The 22,182-nt window shown below is 37.2% G+C and overlaps 1 pseudogene; it reads left to right on the top strand.

The window, feature by feature from the left end:
• The window catches only part of LOC125696161 (dynein axonemal heavy chain 11-like), a 37,332-nt pseudogene extending 15,820 nt beyond the window's left edge, over nucleotides 1–21,512 (top strand).
• Nucleotides 21,513–22,182: the final 670 nt, after the last annotated feature.

The raw sequence follows: 22,182 nt of genomic DNA on the forward strand, positions 1-22,182 counted from the left end.
CTGGATTCTTTTTCTAAAGCAACAGTGATATTTTACCGTACAAAATGGCAGTCTAAACTGAGGAGTCTAGTTTGCTAAAGTCACAGTCTCTCAAAAATTTGGAGTATTTGTTGTTGATTATTAATCATGTTTAAAAGTGGCTATGAAATACCTGTTGCAGTCTGATTTCCAGTATATACACTCCAGTACAAAATACTTTCATCAGTACTTTAAGCATGATGGTAATGAGGACGTAAGGAAAAGAAAGTTCCTTCCCTTTCCAATTCCATGAGAGCCTCTAACTCTTGAAGTTATATCCGCAAATCTTTCTCACTTGGATGCTTCAGTATTTTAATCTGTAGTCTACTAAATAGGAGACCTATATTTCACCTGTTTCTGCCACTTCATTTATCTAACACTGCTCATACAGTACGGCTGTAGCATGACATGGTGTGACTGGCATAAACTTACATCATGCCTGTGTTGCTGCACACTCTATGCTGGGTTGTTCTAGTGTCGTTGCCTTTGCAGCACTGACACCTTGTCTTCCTTGTCCTTCCTTGTTCCTTTCCTCCTCACTGATGTAGGTGCTCCTGACTTCTTCCAGCTTGTTCCACATTTCATGTCTGCCACAAATCTCAGTGCTGTACCACAATTAGAGCTGAAGGTGCATGTGAAGAGTGGAATGCTTGCCCCTATTTTAAATCACTGAGCTAAGGCACAGCAGATGAGCTAAGTTGCCTGAGGACACTCCAGAAATTCACAGTTAAAGCTGAATCCTAACTTCCCAAGGTCAGCACTCAGAGCTTCAATGCCATCTTTTTTTGCAGCTATTTGCTTTTTGAGAGTTAAAAAAATAATAATTTATGTGGATCTATGTCTTGCTCAAAACATTTCCCTGATCTTTCCAACCAAAAATTTGTCTGCAGATAAAGTCCTTTCAGTACTTCCTTCCACCTTGCAGCATAACACTAGGTAGGAAAATGCCCTCCCTTTACTCAGTTTTGGCAGTGGGGCCCTGGAAAAAAACATCATTCTTTATTTTTTAAGCATCCTATGCAATGGATGGAAACTTTTAAAAATAAAAGTAGTTTACACTGTATTTTTGTATTTTTAAGATGGTTATATATAAAAAGACATAAATAAAAGACCTTATTTCAGATTAGATTATTTTCCTGCAAATGGAAAAGACTGAGAAGTGCATATAGAGGGTGATGTTAAAAATTGTTAGTTTTAGTTATTTATAATAATCTTTAAAAAGAACAACAACCAGTACCATGTCGTGAAGTATAAGCTTTCATCTTAGAACACATTTATTGTATTGCGTAAAAACTTGTGTAGAAATCCTGATAATACTCTGTTGCTTGTTTTTATCCACAAAGAAGTATTTCAGTTCATGGAAGTGAGTACATTGTTTTACAGTCCAGAGACAGAAGAAATCACCTTGTCATATTTTGGTATTTTTAAATAAAGGTGTTATATGCAGGAGATATGTATGTTAAATGCTTTCAAGGATATACGTCTATCTGGTTCTTTTATTTTGGACTTGGTGATTAGAATCAGGGTTTAGATGCTTTTGGACAGAATTATGTATTTATCCTACTCTGGCAACTGTGACGTTTCTGTCACAGAAACTTCATTGGATGTATGGTTTGTTCTTACTAATGTGAAAATTTGGCTCAACTTATATATATGTAATGATTTTTGTATAAAAATTGTGCATGCTTTTAGATGTTAAGGTGCATTTTTAAGATAATCTCAAGCCTGCAAGCCAGCAGAAAGGACTATATAGGTCTAAGGAAGGAAACCTGGGATAACGTGGCAAAGAAATTGATGGGAATTTGTCCTGCATTTCACTGGTTAAATTAAACACTGATTCCAGAAATACCTGCTCAAGAGCATGCTTGAGCATTGAATTTGCAATATCAGAATCCATACACCCTGAAATTTATAATGCATGTGTTTACCTTCTCAAATATAAATGTATTTTATGAAGTAAGCAACTTAAATGAAAATACATTTTCAAAAATCCAAGATAAATACCATAAACTGATTCTTTTGCATCTTGAGTTGGCAAGGGTCCTCTTTAATATCCTGCCAGGAAAATCTTTAAACTACTTCAGCCCAGTTATCATTGCACTGATCACGTCTTGGTGCCTGCTGATCTTGGTGGTTTGTTGTGTTTCACTCTGCCTCAAAGTTTCCTGTTCCTATGATCAGACCATGCTAACCTGATGGATGATGCTCCAAGTGCAGCACAGAGTAACAAGGTAACAAGCTTGGTGATGAGATGTCAGCAGAACTTGACACCATTCTGACACGCTGTGAGCACTGCCCTGTGATGATGGATCCCTAGAAACCAGGAATTAAACGGACAAAGAATAAATACAGAGCAGATTTTAAAGACATACATCTAGGAGAGAAGGGTTATGTGTGTGCTGAAAGGCTGGCTTTCATGCTCTCTGAACTTCCCCCAAGTTTTGTGTTTGCTCTGTGTTGGAATGCATTTACTTGACTACTTGGAATACTAAAAACACTGCAGCACATTTACCTGTAGTATCATTTTCCATTTGAAATGGTGCTTAAAAGGAGGCATTTTGTTGTACTTTGTTCAAGTGTTGAGGAGAGAATAAAAAACAAGTTGGGAAGGGCAAATCAATTTTCCATGGTAAGGTGCAAATCCTGATGGTATGACATAGCTTGTTCTGTACAGTGTAGTCAGCAAAACACTGCACATGCACCTAAAGGAAGACAAAATTCAATCCAGAGTACTGCATTCAAGGCATGAGGTAATATCTGGTCCTTTGCAGATAAATAAGTACAGTTCTAATTCTTGTTGCTTTTACTGGATGACACATAATTTGAAAGCACTTCCATGCAATTGATCTGTTCATATTGTTTTTCATATTTACCTTGATTTAGGGAGGCAACTATTTAAGTCTTGAGCTGCTCCAGTTAAAAGTTATCTGAGTTAATTTTACTGAATTCCAGATAAAACATGAAATTACATAGCAAGTGGTGACAGCAATGTCTCATGTTTAAAAACTGTTAATCATTTATCCTGTCTGCTCCTCTTTTTGACCACCTGCCATTATTTTTTCCCTTACCCAAACATTATAAATATTTGTGAATTTCACTCATACTTTGCAATACACTTCTGCACAAAGCTAGCTTGTCCTAATTATTTATCTTCCACAATTGTCTGCTCCCTAATTGCTGCCTATTGAAGCAGAGGTCTCCCAAGTTATTCAGTCTAACCATTGAAGAAAATGTTTATTATGTAGAAATCTACAATACTTAAGTATAAAGTTAAAAAAAAATGTTAGTAAATGTGTTCTCTCCCTCCCTGATTTCTAGATCTTCAGTGTGGGGCCTGATTCTCACGTTTGCTTTTACAGGAAAATCTTCAGCAGTATATTTTCTAGGACTAGAAAAGCATAAATGTAAATATGTTTAAATCCAAATTTTAGAACTCTTAACAAGGAAGTCTTTGTGAACAATTTTGCACAATTTAACCAAGCTATTTTAGAAAAGGTTCTTCAGTTTTATTATAGAATTCTGCCTATGATCATCACTTTTCTAATATTTGAGGAGTTTTGTTCCTTTTCATGGAAAGCTTTCTGAAGACTGTTGGTACAACTTTGGCTTGTGGAGAGATTATACTAATCAGAAACAGTGCTGAATCTATCGATCCCATACTTGATTCCCTACTTGGAAGGCATACAGGTAAAAAGGGAAGGTATACTTTTGTAATCTGAATTTGTCCGTGATAGCAGGATATATATTGCTTTGATTTGATACTTTATGCTTACTATTTCATAACCTTTCATGAAGTTATTTGTTTATTTTAAAATTCAATGCCTAAAAACTGATGATGAATGGATATTAAAATGTCAGTACTTGCATCTGATTGGATAAAAAAACCTTCTCAATTCTTGAACTGGACTTGAAATGTAATACAGATATGCAGGAGATTTCCTCAATTCGAAGTGCAAATGTATACTTCTATACTTTAAAACAAAGAAATAGATAAATAAAGGAAGTCCAAGAACAGAAGCTGTCCCAAACTTTCATTGGAAAGGTAGCAGCACTCCGACTCAGACATCTGGAGATAGGTGTTCAAGAGGGAGATTCAGATTCAAACCAGGTAATTCAGTACTGACTTACTGTGTCTTCTCTCTCTGAAACTGTTGCACCTAGTAAGCAGGCATACAACACGCTCTGGGTGTGTCTATGAATCTCAACTTTTGTTCTACATTCTACACCTTCCTTTTTTTCTAGATTTTTTTTGGGGGGGGAAAAAAGACGTCAAAATACCATCAAAATGAATTTCTGTGATCTAGGTAAGGTACTCTAGATACATTTTCATGGATGATAATAGGAAAAATCATTGAGTTTATCCACAACACTTTGTACAAAACCATGTTAGACTGTGATGTCTTCTATCACTTTACACGAAAGCTTCCAGTGTAATTGCTGAGTCTCCCATGCACCTGTCAGCCTAAAGAACAATACTGATTTTAAGTCGCATGAGTAAACCACATAAACCACATTAAATGTTTGATCTGGCTGGCTGAAATGCCTTGTTATTCTTTCCACTCAATTATGAATTTATTTTTAAGTCCTAAAGGCTTCTCCTACTCTATTTCTGTTTTCAGTCAACACATTCACGAAGTAGACTTTTCATGTTTGAGAATACAATTCTCTTTTCAGTAAAAATTAGAGATATTCCTAAAGCATTTCTTGACGGGCCTCAAATAATACTCAAAGAACATTCAGACTGCTTGCACAGATTGAGATTATTTCAGGAGAATATATGAAAGATATATTCAATAAAACTGATATCTGGTTTTGTACAGATCACTTAAGACTTATCTCCCTCCTCCACCATCCAGAATTTCAAGCATTCGTGCCCATGCTGTAACTTTAAGCAACAGCTCGTATCTCCTTGAATACATGAAGCTACTGGAAGATGCACTCTTGCCCTGTACCAAGACTTGAAATCAAGTTCTCTGGGTGAGTATTTTAGCAGCACTACCTGAGCTACCTGACGTGTTCCACAGCGTGCTGAAGATGAGGCAGGTCTCCTTTGTGAGGCACCAGTAATATATGCACCCCTATATTACTAAAGAAGGAGAGTTTCCCTCATTCTGGATTAATTTCTGTTATTTGTTTATTTTTGTAGTTGTGTCAGGCACTTTGGTATTTTTTTTTTTTTCCTAATAAAGAAAGACTAGAAAGGTATTTGTGATAGATACGGTGCAGTCCAGCACTTGAAGTTCATTAATAATTGGAATGTTGCAGAGTATGAGGTAATGAATACTAATTACTCCTTTCATGTCTGACAGCACCCTGTGGACCAATACATCAGTCCAGACTTTAATTTGGTTCTAGTAATGGTTTCATCAATAGTACATTAATTCTGTGTTTGAAAAGATATACAGTTGAACCTGACCCACACAGTAGATAGCACTGTCATAAAATGGCCACAGACTGACAACAACTGGATAATTACAAATAATTAAATCCACTGAGCTTCAGACAATCCTAATTTTAAGTAAAATATATCTTATCGTATCAATCGACAGAAAGCATAGATAGGGAGATTTATCAACTTGTACTCTTTCCAAAGCAAATTTACTGGCCTGCATATTAGAGAACTTTCTGTTCTGTGAAGCAGCTTCATAAAATTCTATTCCTCCCCGTACTGCTTACCAAGATTGTATCAGATATTTTGTATCACTTCCACCACTGTTTTTGAATGAAAACAAAAAAAGAGACTCTCAGCTTCAGGACACTTCAAATATAGGTATACATTTACATTTTCTTCAAAAATTGGGTGATTATAGTGTGAACTACAGGTGCTTGTTATCTCTGAAAACTTGATTTTTTTTACTCAAGTGCCTTATCTAGTAGACAGAAGCTTAACAAGCTTATGGTGCTCAAGTTTTAGTTTAGTTCAGCTTTCTGGAGCTGAAAGCCTGCTCAGTGGATCTTCATGTATGTTGATCCCATGTTGAAAAGAACTAAAAAATGCTAATATTTTCATTTCATTTTTTTTCTTAGAGAGGAGAAAAAACCACGAAAGTTGTTAATTTCAAACCTTATTTGTTGCGGTACACAGCTCTATGTAAGCACAGATGATACCAAAAAAAAAAAAAAAAAAAGAAAAGAAAATAAAAGGGGTAAAATTTAGGTGCTATTTGTTGGCAGCATATGCAAAAATGGTTTAGAATGCACATACTGAGATTTGTTGAAACAAACAGCTCAAGGCATGGAAGTAAGCAAGCACCGGTTTTGTACAATTTTTTTTTTTTTTTTTTTTTTTTTTTGCCCTAGCCTGCTTATTCCGGAAGAGAAGTGATGCCAATGAATAGGTTTGGTCTGGACAAACTTTGATATTTAAGGTTTATCTGTGTATTTCCTATTCTGCCTCCCCTGATCCAGACAGATAACTGTATGTAAGCATTAGCTATAATAAGTCAATGTCACTTTGACTAGCAATGGAGATGATAAAAGAATAAATTCATTGCTCATACGACTGCTGTTTGCACTCATATGAGCTGCTACACCCACTCAGATCCTCCGCGCCTTCACAAAGTGGTAGTCAGGTTTCTTCAGCTGCAAGACTGAGCTATTCAGGATTAAGATGTCTAGAAATTTGATTTATGTGCAAATGTTGTTTGAATGAACAACTTTCCATTCTCATGAGGCATGACTGTTATTCACACACATGCTCAGCAAGACAATTCCCTTGGTTTCTCTACAGAGATGGCTTTCCTTGCCTTGAACGTCTTGCCAGCTGTGCAACTCTAAGGCAGCATTTTCCATGAGCAAGTTTGACCAACTTACACAGTCTGCCTACTGAGACTGCCTATTAACTGTTCCCTTCTGCACTTGTTTTCACCTGATTTGTTCAACTACTCTCTCTACATTACTTGCTGGAGTTTGCAAGTCTTTTCCAGAAGCTTTTAATTTTAAGCAGCGGGAAGTGAAAAAAAGGCTCCTCTGGAAAACGTGTTTATCCCTCCTTCTGCATACTGAAAAATACTGTTTCCCTTTCATTTCCCTTTCTTTTCCCATCCAAGAATTTATCAGTTATTTTCTGTTGTGGTTTAAGCTGGCAAGCAGCTGAACACTACATAGCTTTTTGCTCACGCCCTCACCTCCCAGTGTGATTTCTTCCCAGTGGGTAGAACTCAAGGGTTGAGGTAAAAACTACTTACTAAGACAGAAAAGAAAGAGAGAAATAACAGTAATGATAATAATAGAGAGATTATATAAATAGATCTATATACAAGGGATGCTCTGAAAGCAATTCCTCCCATTTTATTATGTTGGTCCATGGTGTCAGAGGCAGATGTTGGTGGTATGGCAGTAGAGGTTGAACCTTCCTATCAATATTTTGTTACATGTTCTTGCTGTGTGACAGATGGCAGCAGAGGGGCAGTCTCACAGAATGATGTCTGACATGAAAGTGCACGTGAAGTAAAGGGGTGGAATTGAATTCCTCCATACAGAAGAAATGGCACTCACTGAAGCTTAGGATGTTTGCTGAACATTCATGGAGACCAAACAGTGGATGTGAGCACAGCAAGGGGGTGGGTGGTGCATTTTAGTGTTGGCAACAGTAACAGTGGGTCACCCCCGCTGGTGCAGTTTTCTTCAGGTGCTGCATGTGAGATCTTTTTTGTTGCTGGTGAAAATGCACAGCTAATGGTAGTGACTGTGGCGAAAAATCATGTTATGTAGCTGACGGTTCACTTTATATTTATATACTCTTTAGAATTTTGAATTGAACTAAAGTGTTTGATAAGATATTTTTTTTTAATAAGCTTGAGACATTTCATGATATGAAGTTGTTATTGTATGATCAACATATTTTTATCTTTGTTTTCAGTGCTCTGATTGAAAGTCCTACACATTGTTTCTTTAGGCAGCACTTGTACAGGGGGAAAGCAGTTATTGCGCTGAGAATTCAGATTTTGGCAGGTCAGAACAGGTATTGCACTCATTCCTGGGCTTCTCACAGATGAGATCTCGGTGCCTGCATTAGCTTCTGAGCTGTATTCATTCTTAACTTTTATTGACAACCAGTTATTCCTCAATATTTACACAGGATTTTAAAAGTGCTTTGGGAACCACTTTTGAATCCTTTAATCTACTCTTTCATGATCCATGAGAATTCCAACAGGAAAACAGTATATTTCAAAATAACAGAGAGCTAGATCTCAGATGAATCACTCTGTGTATTCGTGGCTAGAATGACACATTAATTTGGTCAGTTCTATCTGTCTCTGCTGGTGGAATAAATGATTATGAAGAAAAAATTATCAAAAGTATATTTTATCTTTAGTAATTTCTTTGGAGTTCATTTTTTGCTATGCCATCCATCAAGCACTTCCACAAATGGTACCTATACCTACTGCATTATTTCAGAATCCGGACGCAAACTTTAAATGGATGCATTTCATTAACAACAAAACAAAACAAAAAAGGTAGTTCTACTGAGTTTACTGAGTTACCTTTGTGTTTTTAGTTGTTACTTATACTCCTTGATCCAAGCAAGAGCAAATATATAACATTTATTTTTCCCAGATCTGATCACAAAACCTAGAATAGTAGCAGTATTAAAACTGAGTGATTATATAGTTTCTGCCTTTTATAGATGACAATCACAAAAATTGATTTATTGCTCCTGTGAACTGAGAACCCGTAAAGTAAGCAGTGCAAATCTCTTAGTAAAGTTTTTCTTTCCACTGTCAAGGCAAACTAAAGCTCACCTTTTGTCAGATTTCTGCTTCTGTCTTTTACCTTATGTGTTGAAAGCACAGCCTTTGTACAGCTCTGTATCGAGCTGTAGTGTTCCATTATCTCCATCTGCAAACAATTTTGAAGGCTGTGAAGAGGAGTTAGTAGTGTTACTGGCTGTTAGAACTGAAATCCATGTTGCAGAGCTGAGAGGAGAATTCGGCTCCATCTAAGGAAGGCTGCAAGGCTGTGTGGTTGAATGTATTTAGCTGGACATGGCTATGGTGTGTGAGCGCAAACCAGGAATGGTCACCTCCAGTAGATTGCATTGCATTAGTGCATACATTATGCACACATCTAATTTTGTCTTTTAGAGTCATGGGTTTCCCAACACATGAAGTTATTCTTAGAAATTCATTTGCAGTGTATCATAATTGGCTGCCTTTTCTTCCTGGTCCTTGGTGAAATGCAAAAGTGCATTCAGAACATTGTTTTGTTTAGTCTCTGACTTCTGGCTAAGGGGATGCTAGAAGTAGGCAAGGATACTAAAAGTTGAAATATATGCCCCTGACTCTGGAGGTTTGCTTTGATATTCTAAAAACCAATCAGTACTTATGTTTGTACAGATTTGCTCCATTCAGGCTTTCATTAAGGTTTTCATGACTTGCATTTCAATACTCAGCCATAGTAGTATTGCAATCACTTTGAAAATTGATTCGGTGAGAAAATGGCATCTCTTCAGTAACGGGTTCTTGTTCAACTGATAAAAAGTGAACCCAGAATGATTCATTCTTTCATATCTGTTTAGTGCTGTACAATTTCTTGCAAAGCTATTTCAAATGATAAAAACAAAACAAAGCTGGAAAAAAAAAAACACCACAACAAAAAATTGTAAGAACTAACAGTTATGTGATAAAGCGATAAAAATGTTTGAAAACATTTCTCAGCTTATGTTAAGCAATTAAGATAGGTGAGTTTACCCCTATGTCACTGACTCTTCAGCACAGCAGTGAATAAACTGATGTCTGCTGTATATGCAAATGAAACTGCCAATTAAGAAATGCTGTATGAATTCTTCATATAGTTTTGATGTCTTCAGTTATTGTTTTGTTCCTTAAACTGCAGGCACATAAAGTTTGGTTTGCATCTGTTTCTTGTGCTGCCAAAATTATACAATACCCATCTTTTGCAATTAGGATTATTTTTATTTCCCCAATTCTTGTGCAATTTATTCCTTTTCAAGTATATCCAGCTTGAAGACAAAAAAAAAAAAAAAAAAAAAAAAAAAAAAAAAAAAAAAAAGTGAATTCGACAGGAATTTCCATCTCATCCTTCACACTAAACTTGCTAACCCTCCATACAAGCCAGAGCTGAAGGCTCAGACCACCCTCATTATTTTCACTGTCACCAGGGACAGGCTGGAAGAACAGCTGTTTTCTGAGGACCAGTTTCCTGACTTGGAAAACCATAAGGTAAAAAATGTATTTTGATCTTTCTGTTGCTCCTGAGATTTTAATCTGCCTATTTGCAACTGCTGTACAGTAATTATTAGTAACCCACACATTAAAGAGATTTTAAGGGTCAGATACTGTAAACTGTTGAAAGTGTTTCTATAGATTTGCTTAAATTGGTGCTCGCAGAGAGCTGTGCTCAACCTAAAGCTCTGCTAGAAATTAAATTCATTGTGATGTTTTTCCCACACTTCTTTCTACTGCTCAGTTTGCTTTGTGCATTGCCTTTAATTTACAGTACAGGATTAAAACCCTCTGCAGTACTTTGTGCTTCAATGATCTTGAGCCAATAAGTGCAAATAAATTTCATTCCAGTCCATAAGAGGATATGATGGCACTGTTAAGACTTGGGGCACTTGGTTAATAAATCATAATTTATTTCTGCAAGATGCAGTTCTGTGGTTGTTGGCGTCATAACAAATACACAGTAATTTATGAGCAGAAATACCTAAACAAATGATTATAAAGGGGAGATTGAACAGACTGATCTGTGAGCTAAAAAAGAAAAAAATTACTTAGAGATACAAAATGAAAAAAAAGAATGCTTCCTATTTCTCTAACATATATGTCCATTTAACTCATGCGCTTTACAAACTTTACCAGCAAAAGTTCACTGCATCTCCTTGCTGCTTCATGCAATGGCAAGCTGGTTCTGAGAATTTAATCATCTTTAGAAGAATGCTTAAGACCATGATGCAAAAGCATCTGGCTATTTTCTCTCCATCAAAACGTAGTTCCACATGGGGCTGTATGCTTAGCACACCTCTGTCATTTTGGATTTTGGTGTGAGATTGGCAAAATCACAAGGAGACCAGTCAAGCTATTGCTCTTTTAGAAGGTCTGTACAGCAGAGCAGACTACAACCATGCTTCGTCACCCTGATTGCTGCCAAAGTGGTGTTTTTAAATCTGGAGCTACTCTTGTTTTTTTTCAGCTTACATACAGGTTACAGTTTGTCATCTCTGGCAGGATCCCAACCCTTTTGCATGATCTGAAAAAGAAGGTTAGGAAAGAGCTGAAGTTCTACTCTGTGCTGACTGTGCTCTCCTTGACCATGAACTTGACATTCTTGCTTTAGTGTCCCAGAAGATCTCTCTTACAGAAATTAAATTAAATCAACAGATGTAATTAAATGAAAAATGCAGCTCACAGATGCTACAAAACAGTATTTTTAATGCTACTTTTTATTGCTTAAATGCAATGTTTTCCTTCTCTCTGCTAGTCAGTGCTGGAGAAGCAGAAGAACCTCTTTGAAATCAAGCTCCAGCTTGAGACCAAAATGCTGCTCAGTCTGTCAGCTGCCCAGAGCAGCTTTGTAGGTGACAGCAAACTTGTTGAGAAATTTGAGTCAACTGCAGGAGAAATATATTGCAAGGTAATAATTGCTGAACTAATTTTAACATCTTGACTTCACCTGTAAAATGTGTATTGTTAATTATTTTTAGTAAATTACTCCTATGAGACAAAAGCAGTCAAATTCCTGTCTTTCCAGCAAGTGCTGTCTACCCGTAAGTTCACAGCTTCTTATTTATGGTAAGGAATTGTCACATAATAATTTTTTTTTCCTTTTGATCCATCTCTTTACTTCATTAGAATAGTCTGGACAGCATCAGCCCCATCTACCACTACTCAACTGAAGTTACACAATTCTCTCTCTTGATTTGGTTTCACAAAGCAAGAAGTGCTGGGTGTCCAGCAGTGAAGTCCAATGTATTGATTATTATTTGTACCAGATGATTACGGTGACAATATTGTGAGTCTGAGAAAGGACGATGCCATGTAACCTCTTGTTGGTTTACAGTACCTCCATATAGGTGCCTCACTGCTGGCTGCCTCCATTCTGATGAAGCTTTCTGACTGTGTTTCTCAAGCTCACCTGCCTTTTTTGCAGCCATCCCACAGAGTCAGGGAGGAGGAGCTGTCAGGGATTCTCTGTAAACGATCCATTGTGGCAAATCTTCCAAACTGCTGATGCTATGAGAAAGGACTCAAAATTATTGGCTTTCTTGAGCGAGAGGGATACATCTGCTGAGTTAAATAAGGAAGAAGAAGAGTACTGCTGTCTTTAGCACTTGCTCATGGATTGTTGAAAGTTTCTTCAAGAGATTCTTGGCAGAAGTGACTCAACCCCCAGTGCCTCACGTTTTTGACAGCTTTGGACATCTCTTCTTAGAAGCCTGCATTCATAAGAAAATTGATTATCTTGCATGCAGGAAAGCAAGAAAATTCTGGAATATATGCAATTGAAGTAGGAAAACAACCAGAAGAAACCCTATTAGACACAGAAGAAGCTTTATTGATATGCATTCAGTCCAAGTGCAAGAACTATTTTGGTTGCTATAGTTTTGTATCCTACTTCTACAAAATTGAAATTTCCATCAAAATAATAATGAATCTATTCCACTGCTAACATAAAAAAAAAAAAAAAGAAAAAAAAAAGAAAAAAAAATAGAAAAAAAAGAAAAAAAAACTTATCACCACCAATAAATTAAAGAAGCAACTCAGGAATGGCAAATTTCCCAAAGGTTTGTGACAGCCTGCAGTCTGAAGAGCGCCTAGAAAGATGATGTGGACAGGTGTGCATGACTTGTACTTCTGCCTTTTGAGACGTAAAATGGATACTTGAAGATAATTAGATGGAATTCAGAAATAATTACTTCTTTTGTAGTGCAGTGTAAAATAATTTGTAGCCAAGTTTATGTAAAGTTATCTTCAGTGCTCAAGATTTATATTTTTGCTTGTTTATGTTCCCCTAATCTAAGGAAAAACAAGTGCTGATATCTGTAAGCTCATTTTAAAATTTAGGTGAATTTACCATTCAGCACATAAATGAACAACAATTCTATATTCTGCAAAAATATATGAGTCAGGTTGAGTTTTCAAGGTGATTTTAAGAGTAAAGGTAAGTTCAATTGCATGTGTGTGAAAAAGCGGTTTTGGAAAAATCTATCAAAATCTTTTATAACAAATATTTCTGAATACCATTCTATCTGGAGTAGATTTTAACCTAGTGTTTTAAAGCAACTTTAAACCAAGATGTAAATTCTTACGTCAGAGATTCAGAAAAAGCAGCCATAGGAGTCCTTGTAGCTCTGAGCTCCCTACTCAGTGAAACTTTGAGTGCTGAATACTTTAAGGCTGAAGTGGCTCTGAACCAAGTCTGATGGCCTTTTTCAATTTTTGTACACTGTCAAGATTCTCCTAAGAAATAAAGAGGTAGAAGTACTTGAATTGGATTTCCTTCTTTGATTCAGAGTTGAATGCACTTACCAGAGTCCTGTTGACTTCCTAAGTGCTCAGTCATGAAGTGCCATTAGATTAGATTGTGAAAATTGCTTTTTAGTTCTAAATCATTTTTTATGTTATTTCTGGAGACATGCTACAACCAGACAATCTCAGATAAAGTCATACATTTCAAAGGAATTTGTGGTAGAAATAGTGATGCTTTCAAAGAGTTGTCTTTCCCTTTTGAATGTATTTTTCCTCAGCCATTGTGTATTGTGAAGAAATCCAGTTATACTATAATTTGTGTCCTAGAAAGATATCACTGATCTTCATAGTGCTTCTTACTATATTAAATGTTCCACACAAGGTTTCTACCTTGGTATATCTTAATGTTTAACAATAAGGAGATGGTAAAGCAATGCAGGCAAAAATCAACTCTTAAAAATAATAGTATTTGTGGATGTATGATTTAGTATCTTAAGGTACACCTTGAGTCTTTTGCAAATGGTTAAACCAAACTTTTTTTACATATTCCTGGAAGTATCAATATTTGTTTTCTCTTTTCATCCTTCCCACAGAAAGAAAACATAGGAAAAACTTGTTTATCAGAACTGGCTGTCCAGAGAGGTTGTTTTCTCCTGGATGTTTTGCTGCGTAACCTACTCTAGAGAACTTGCTTTAGGAGGCTTGGACTAGATGATCTCCACAGTTCCAACCCCCAAGATTCTTTGATTCTATGAAAGTGTGTCATCTACATTTCTGCCTTTGGTATTTTTCTAGGCTATGGCAGTGATGGATGCATTCAAGAGGTTAGATAAAGATATTGAAGTATCCACCTAGAGGGGGAAAAAGTGAGTGGACTCAAAAATGTCCAAAAAAGGAAAAGCTCTCCTGGGAATGGAAACACAAAACTCTCTTCAGAAACTAATCATGCTGGTGGCAATCCATCCGGAAAGAATGACATATGCTCATAGGTATGAAATCTGAGGACATTTGCCAGGGTGAGTATGTGTGAGAGTAGCTTGTATGTAAATACAAGGAGAAAAAAAAGATTTAAGAAGTAGGCAAAGAACTTATAAAACTGGGTGATTGCCCAGAATTTGAAATAAACTCCTGTGGCCATTCCCAGACTGTTCTGCTGGAGAAAGTTTACTAACAGGTGGTTTGTTGAGACATGAGTTGTGGCATGTTTGGAGATATGTGTTTGTGATTTCTTTTTTAAAATTCAGTATATTTTTTTGAAAAATTCTGTTCTTCAGCAAAGATTTAATCTGTTCTTATCTCAGTTACTTTCTAGTTGTACTGTTTTAATCTTCTGGTCCTAAGTGGTGGTCTCATAGACCTGATCCTTCACACCACAGCATCACTATTCTTATCCATTTAGACGCCTTCTGAGAAAGCAGTTTTTCTGTCCTTGGTGTTTATTGTGCCCAAGTGCCCTGGATTTACAAGACAACATTGCCTGCATTTATTGACTACTTTGATTCTGTAACTAAAGAAGTCCTTTTCAGTTAAAAGCTCCAGTTTTCTGTGATGTGGTCTCTATTCCACTGAGAAACAGATCACCATCTGGCTATTTTTTTGATAGCAATTCACTTTTCTGACACTGTCCTTAATGAAACTGCTTAGGCCATCATTATCAGATTTCAAGTTCAAGAATAGTGAGGGCTTAAAGTGTACATCAGGGAGCGTTTTTTATTTAAGAACATATTTTCTGTACATTCAGGAATTTTGTGGAGGCAGAGTGTAGCTTGAGATACGTGGAAGGCAAAGGAATGGATTTAGTAAAGTCATACAAAGAAAGCAGTCCAACCACTCCTTTGTTTTTCTTTCCATCTCCAGGAGTGAACTCATTTGAAGACATGGAGATCTTGCTTCTGATGCAAGGATCATGCAGGCATGTTTAACTAAAGAAAAAATGAGCTCCCAACTGAAATGGACCACACAGAGCCATATATGTAAACATACCAATATATGATATTTGTATTTATGCTTGTATGTATGTACCCATACATACATGAGTGTGTATGAGTTTATTTTTACTAAATAAATCAAAGCCCTCTAGAATGATCTGTCATTAAAATGGAGTGTGTGTTACCATGGAAAAGTTGGCCAGGGTTTATTTTCAGCAGAAGATTCAAGTTCTGAATTTCTTCCACCCCCACCATATTCATAGTAAATTGGGTGGATGAAAAGTGTAAGGCCATAAGTGCTGCAGTGTGAAGAAATGTTTAGACTGAGCATTCCTCTGCTTGGCATAATGCAGGTTTTCTTTGTACTGTTTTCTACCTTTTGACTAGATGAGGGCCAGAGGGCAATTTTCTCCATGCTCATGTAATCTTGTGCCCCCTGTGACTAAATAATGGTCATTATACAAACTATACCCAATTGTATAGAGTTCTGTCGCTTTATACTTAGGATTACTATTCCCTACAGACAATAGTGAGAATACCAGGTTAATACAGCTGTGACCTCACTGCGCTCAATTTAAACTCAGGCTTCACAAGGTGAGAGACTTGTGCATTTACCCACTGAACCAATCAGTTAAAAAACTGATGTGATATCTACCACATGTTGCTCCCTTTTTTATAAGGGAATTGCTCTGTACCCCCTGTAAGAGTTTCTAAAGCTCAGTAACAATGCTGAGCATCTATCAAAATGTCAAAAGGTTCATTATCTTAAAACCAAGGGAACAGATTTCTGCAGGCTTTTTCTAATACCAGCAATAAGGCCACTGTTGAGAGCTCGCAATTTTGCTTGTTGAAATTCTAAGGGTTTAGTGAAGTGCTTCAGAAGAAGTAATATGCATTGCACAAGTGATAGTGAAATTAATGGGGGCATTATCATTCTTTTTCCTTTCTGCTTTGCTAATTTTCCAATCTCCTCCCCTTCTGTCATTCTCCCCCAGTTATTTCTTTTACAGACAAAAAGCTTCACTATAGACTCTGGAAGATTTCATATCTCTTTAGGCCAAGGGCAGGAGATGGTTGCGGACGAGGACTTGATAAGGCTGCCAAGTATGGCCACTGGCTTCTTCTCCAAGTTGGTGGTATACGGCCTCTCTGAAGGCAACTGTCCACTCAGTTGGAGAGATGTTCCCAGATTACAAACAAAATGTGAAGAAGGTTACAGCAAAAGTTTTAAATGGCTAATAATATTGTTCTTTTTCACTCTTAATTGTAACAGGATAAACATTATTTTAATAGACTGTATGCTATATTTTTCTTAATGTTATCCTTGCCCTCCCAGGAGGAGCAAGAGAGATAACACAGAAAGCCTCTGGTGAGTAGGTAGGGCTGTTCTCAGGGATATGCTTTCCACACGTAATTAGGAACTATAGTTCCATTCACTGGACAGTGATGGAGACCTTAATAAAATGGGTCTGACTAGCTCTTGGGAAGCTGTGTAATTACTATTGGAGAATTGCTCATCCAGATAGCAACAACAGCTCTGATCAGCTCTGGAGCATTGCAAACTCTGCAGCAGACAAAAACCCCATGCAATGCCTTAGCAAACCAAATGACATATAAAGACAGAGTTGACAGGAGCACTGAAACTATCAGTGCTACTGAAAGAAGGTAGCAGCAGTAGTAGAGGTAACATGCAGGAAACAGAGCACACAAAGTTCCATCTAAACATAAGGAAAGTCTTCTGTACTGTGAGGGAGACAAGCACTGAAGACTCCTCTTTGGAGATCTTCAGAAATCTCCTGGACATGAGCCTAGGCAACCTGCTCTAGGAGAACTGCCTGAGCAGGGTGTTGGACCAGATGGCTTCCAGAAGTTCCTTCTATCCCCAACCATTCTGTGATTCTGAGATTCCCTCTTGCTAAAGCAACATTCCTTTGTCCAGAAATCATAGGAGAAATGCATATCCCATCCTTGATACTTAGAAGGTGATTACAGGTGATTTCCTCGTCATCTGGATTTAAACTCAGCAACACACGTTCAGCTCTCCACCAAGTTGTCAGCGATAAATGAGGAAATGGGCTGGACTCTGGGTACACTACCGACTGAAATAGCATCACCAAAAGGCCTTGACATGCCAGAGAGTCTGCAAACATGTGCAAACTGGCCTCATCATTCAACTGCAGCTGAAAGAATTCTTTAACCAGATTTCATAGGAGTAAGCTACTTCAGCTGGCCTGAAAACATCCTGGCTTTTTCTATTGAATGTTGAGAAGTATTGTGAGAGCAAGAGCAGAGTTGATTTTCAGATGTATTTCAGTGTTACTCTGGGGACTAAACAAGAAAATGGGAAACCCTAAACAGACAGCATTGCGTATCTGAAGTCACAGGAATAAATGGGAAATAAACTCATCTCTGCATGGATGAATGTAACCTGTATGAAAATGCAGGTGTCACTGGGCCACTGCCACAGCATGTGACATGAAAGTCTCTTTCCATCCCTTCATTCCTTTTTCCGCATATCAAGGGACAATTTGGGAACATCCTCCTAACATCCTCCTAAGCTCTTGTGATTAAGTGAAGCAGTAGTCATCAAGCAAGGCTGATATTCCTACTCTTTGGCTGGTGTGTGTGTGTAGTTTTAATTCCTCTTCCACTGCATGGAGAGAGAAGACAGGTCAATCATTTTTTTGCACAGCAGTGAAGAGTCAGAGATGGCTTAGCTGCAATTTGAGTTAAATTATTAGTTCTGTAACAAAAAGGTATAGACTGTGGGCTAGTCAATGGGTGGAACTCACACACCTCCATTTTAAATCTTGATATTTCCATCATTTCCTAGCCGGTGATTTGGAGACAAATTCTTTACATTTATAAAGAACTTCTCCTATCTGTCAGTGACATTCCATTCACTTTGTATATTAAGAATATTAAAGATTCTGATGTGGTATGAAACATTTTTTATGTATGCTATAGATAGCTGTAAACATTTCCCTTTGCCTAGCACTTCTTCAGTCACGCTCCTGGTATGTATTGGACATGTTTTGTCTTAGGCCTCATGTTCTATGGAGAATTTAAGTTACATTCAAGTGCTCTACCACTTCACACTTATTTTTATATGTGAGTAATGCCACCGTATCACTCAACTCTAGGTTTATAATTTCATTAGGTTCAAAATCAAAGCCTGGAACAAAAACAATGTCCTAAGGATAACAAATGTATTTGTTATCTCACTATAAGCCTATTGGTTGTTTTCCAGCAGAATATTTTGTGTGGCAGCCAAGGGGCTAGGAACCTTGGAAAAACTCCTCGAGCAATACAGTGAAGAAAGTCACTCTGATTTCCATGTCTTCATTAGTGCTGAACCAGCACCAGCCCCAGAAGAGCACTTTGTTTTTCAAGGAATACTTGAAAACTGGATTAAAATTACCGGAGGAGCTCCAGCAAGGATGCAACTAATCTATACGCTGCCCTCTACAGTTTTGACTAGGTAAAAGCAAGATGGACTTTTTTCATTCATGTTTTATTTACTCCTTCCTCTGTGGGGAGAATTGATGGTGTTGATGACTAATGTGTAGCAGACCAGAACTTTGGGGTCTTTTTGCTAGCTTCTGTTTCCAAAGTAAATGGAAGGCATGTGGTACTGTCTGCCACGTGCAAACTTGGCAGTTTTCCATTCATTTTGGGGGGAAAGTTGTATTAATAGTCCATAGATACACATTAAATATCTAGGTATGGATGTACATAGCTATGTTTATAAAGATAGAAAAAAAGGTATGTTTATTGTACCAGCTGTACCCAGTGGCACAGTCTCATCAAAACTCTTGGCCATGGTCTTCCATTTGATGGTACCCGCTAATTTTGTTCAGCTCTTAGTTACTGCTAGGTTAGACCATATCCATTCTCACACAGAGTAGATTTATGCATCCAGATATTCTGGCATTGCTTCAGTACCCTATGTATGAATTCTTATAGTTAGGCATAAAGAAGGGAATTTATGAGCAAGTTACGTACTGCTCGCTGTTTTGTCTTTCACTCTTCTCCTGTGTGAGCACTGCTTGATAGAAGGAAGTAGGCAAAGAAAGAGGTAGAAATGTAGAAGACCTGGATGGGCTCTGCCTGCTTCCCTCTAAGACCCTGGTTCTCCTTATTCTGAGGAACTTATAGACAGGTCTTCACATTTGGTGCCAGTCAGCTGTGGAGTAGCAAGTTTCATGTCAGCAAATCATACCATGATAAAAGCAAACAAAATAATTTACTTTAGTCACCTAGTAAAGTATTTGGGCTTCTCAGGACAGTTGTCATGGAACCAAGCCTGTCAGAGCTCAAAAAGCATTTGGACAACGTAATGAGAAATACAGGTTGAATTTTGGGTGGTCATGTGTGGAGCCAGATGTTGAACCCCATTATTCTCGTCCATCCTTCCAACCCTGGAGATTCACTAATACTATTAGCATGTCTTTATGTGTACATAGGATACATGAAGGCAGAGCCTGGATGCAAGCAGGGTGAGAGTTTCTTCTAAAAGAAGCTCTGTCAACCAGTACCTGAAAAAGCAGAGCTGTGCACTAAAGGAGCTGTGTCACAGCTGCTGTAGCTACAAAGGTATCAATTATGGCAGTATGAGAATAGCTATAGTTCTGTGACTAAACAGATATCTTCTACTGCTGTTGTACACATCTACTGATGTTTTTCCTTTTTTATATACATAACTTATTATAGCAATGCTTTTAATGGAAAGCTGAAAGAAAATGCTGGACAAAATGTTTAATAAAAGCAACCCATATGCATTATTGTCCCACTTCAGACTAATTTCAGTTCAAAAAATACATATGTGTGTTTTAATTAGCTTATTTCTAAGCTTAGTACTTTGGGAATCACTCTCACTCCTTTCTCCTCCTCCCCCTTGTTTCAAGCCATTGGTGTTTGAAACTTACTGCAAGTTCCCATGCAGACATTATACTTAACACATCTCTTGTCAAGGTATTTTAATTCTTTGGAGGAAAAAACAGTACTGAGAAAATGAAACTACACATTAGCTAGGTGGAATAAATTTCAAATTTCATGTTTTGTTTCTTTAGGATAGAAGCTTGTCTTGGATTTTTAATGGTTAAACTCAAGATGGTGACTTGAGTACAGGCTTTTTTTTGTCAGACAGAATCTTCACTTTTGCTCAGACTTTGCAACCTGTTGTTCAGTTAACAATGACTTGTTTACTTTTGGCAGCCAAGACTTTATCCCTCTGAAGTTTCTACCACACATCTATGTCTCTATAGGTATCAAAAATCGGATTTGTTACTTCTGTTTCTTTTAAAATTAAAAGGTAGAACATACAGAACTGTCAAGGAGTCAAGAATTAATTTCTGCAAGATTTATGGGGAAATGCCAAAATATCTCAGTAGTTTTAAGACCAGCTTCATAGAATTTTGCTCAGAGTTTTTGCCAGTATTACAAACAACCAAAAGCAAAAAAAAAAAAAAAAAAAAAAAAAAAAAAAAAAATTAAATTTCACTTTCAAACATGACTTTTTCAGAAATGGTGTAAAATCTGAAGGAACAATATGTTTTTCATAAAATGTCAAACTTGCATATTTTCTACCTGGAAAGAAGCCTGTGGGTGGCTCATGCAAAGAAATGATAGTGGTTTTTATTGACAGATTTATACTTAAATTCCCTATATTTATTAGTTTCAGTTGTTCAAAGATGTAATTCCTAAGGAATGGTTGTAAATAAAAAGGTAACCATCAACAACTTTGCTTCTGGGAAATACTGCCCCAAACACTGTGTCGTAGTTGCTCATCTTTGTTTCTCTCTCCTCCAAACCTCAGGCCAGTGTGTGTTCCCTTTCAGCAGCTGTGGCAGGCACAGCTATCAATAACACTCCTGGCTGTTAAGTGGATAAATGTATTCCTTTTTTCCCTTTGGCAGGATACCCTTGAACTGTGTGACAAAGAACCGGAGTTGAAGAGCATCCTTTTCTCTTTTTGTTATTTTCACACTCATGAATCTTCTAGCCTTCCGGGCTGCAAACATAGATATACCCATTCAATTCTAGAGATCTCACTGTTTGCATCAGAGTCCTCTGTAACTATTTAGCCAATCACAGAGAGGTCAGACACAGTGGTCAGTTAAACACACGCTAAGGTTAGTTTGTCTCAGTCAGTTGTTCATACTGAATAATGGGGATATAGTTTTTCTCTGAAGCAGTTATTTAAATATCTGGCATTATGAGGTTCTGTTGCTGAGAATGAAAATAAACCAGATCAAAGCTCCTTCCCTTTTTTTTTTTTTCCTAGTGGTGGGTGCCTGAACTTTATAATCTAGGTCAAACCAGTTCCACATCAGTAGCTAAGGGGGAAAAAAATGCCCTTCATTATGTTAACAAAAACAGTGGTTTACATGTGCATATATGCCAAATTCATTAGGCAGGTAATGAAGCATTTGCACAAATGTAATTACATAGAGCAATTCTGACAGTTCATAACACTGCATTAATAATCACTACAATTAGTTCTGATGATGGAAGCAATTTACAGCGCGTCACATGTATAAATAATGGTGCATTTCCTGCATGTGTCATTATTATGTATTAAGGATGCCACCTTGTTGTGACTTTCTCAGTAATGTTCCCCTTGAGTCGAAGTTAAGGGTAGATGAGTGATTTTATTTCTGAGCTACAGCATATTTTACACTTGTATAGTTTAAATACTCAGTTGAGGTCATTTATGTAAGTTCTGTAAATGCAGTGTCTAAATAATTGCAATAATTATTTGCTGCTGAATAATGTGGTTAGTACGGAACAGGTCCTCCTGT

Source organism: Lagopus muta, chromosome 7, assembly GCF_023343835.1.
Source record: "Lagopus muta isolate bLagMut1 chromosome 7, bLagMut1 primary, whole genome shotgun sequence".
In the NCBI taxonomy this organism is placed as follows: domain Eukaryota; kingdom Metazoa; phylum Chordata; class Aves; order Galliformes; family Phasianidae; genus Lagopus; species Lagopus muta.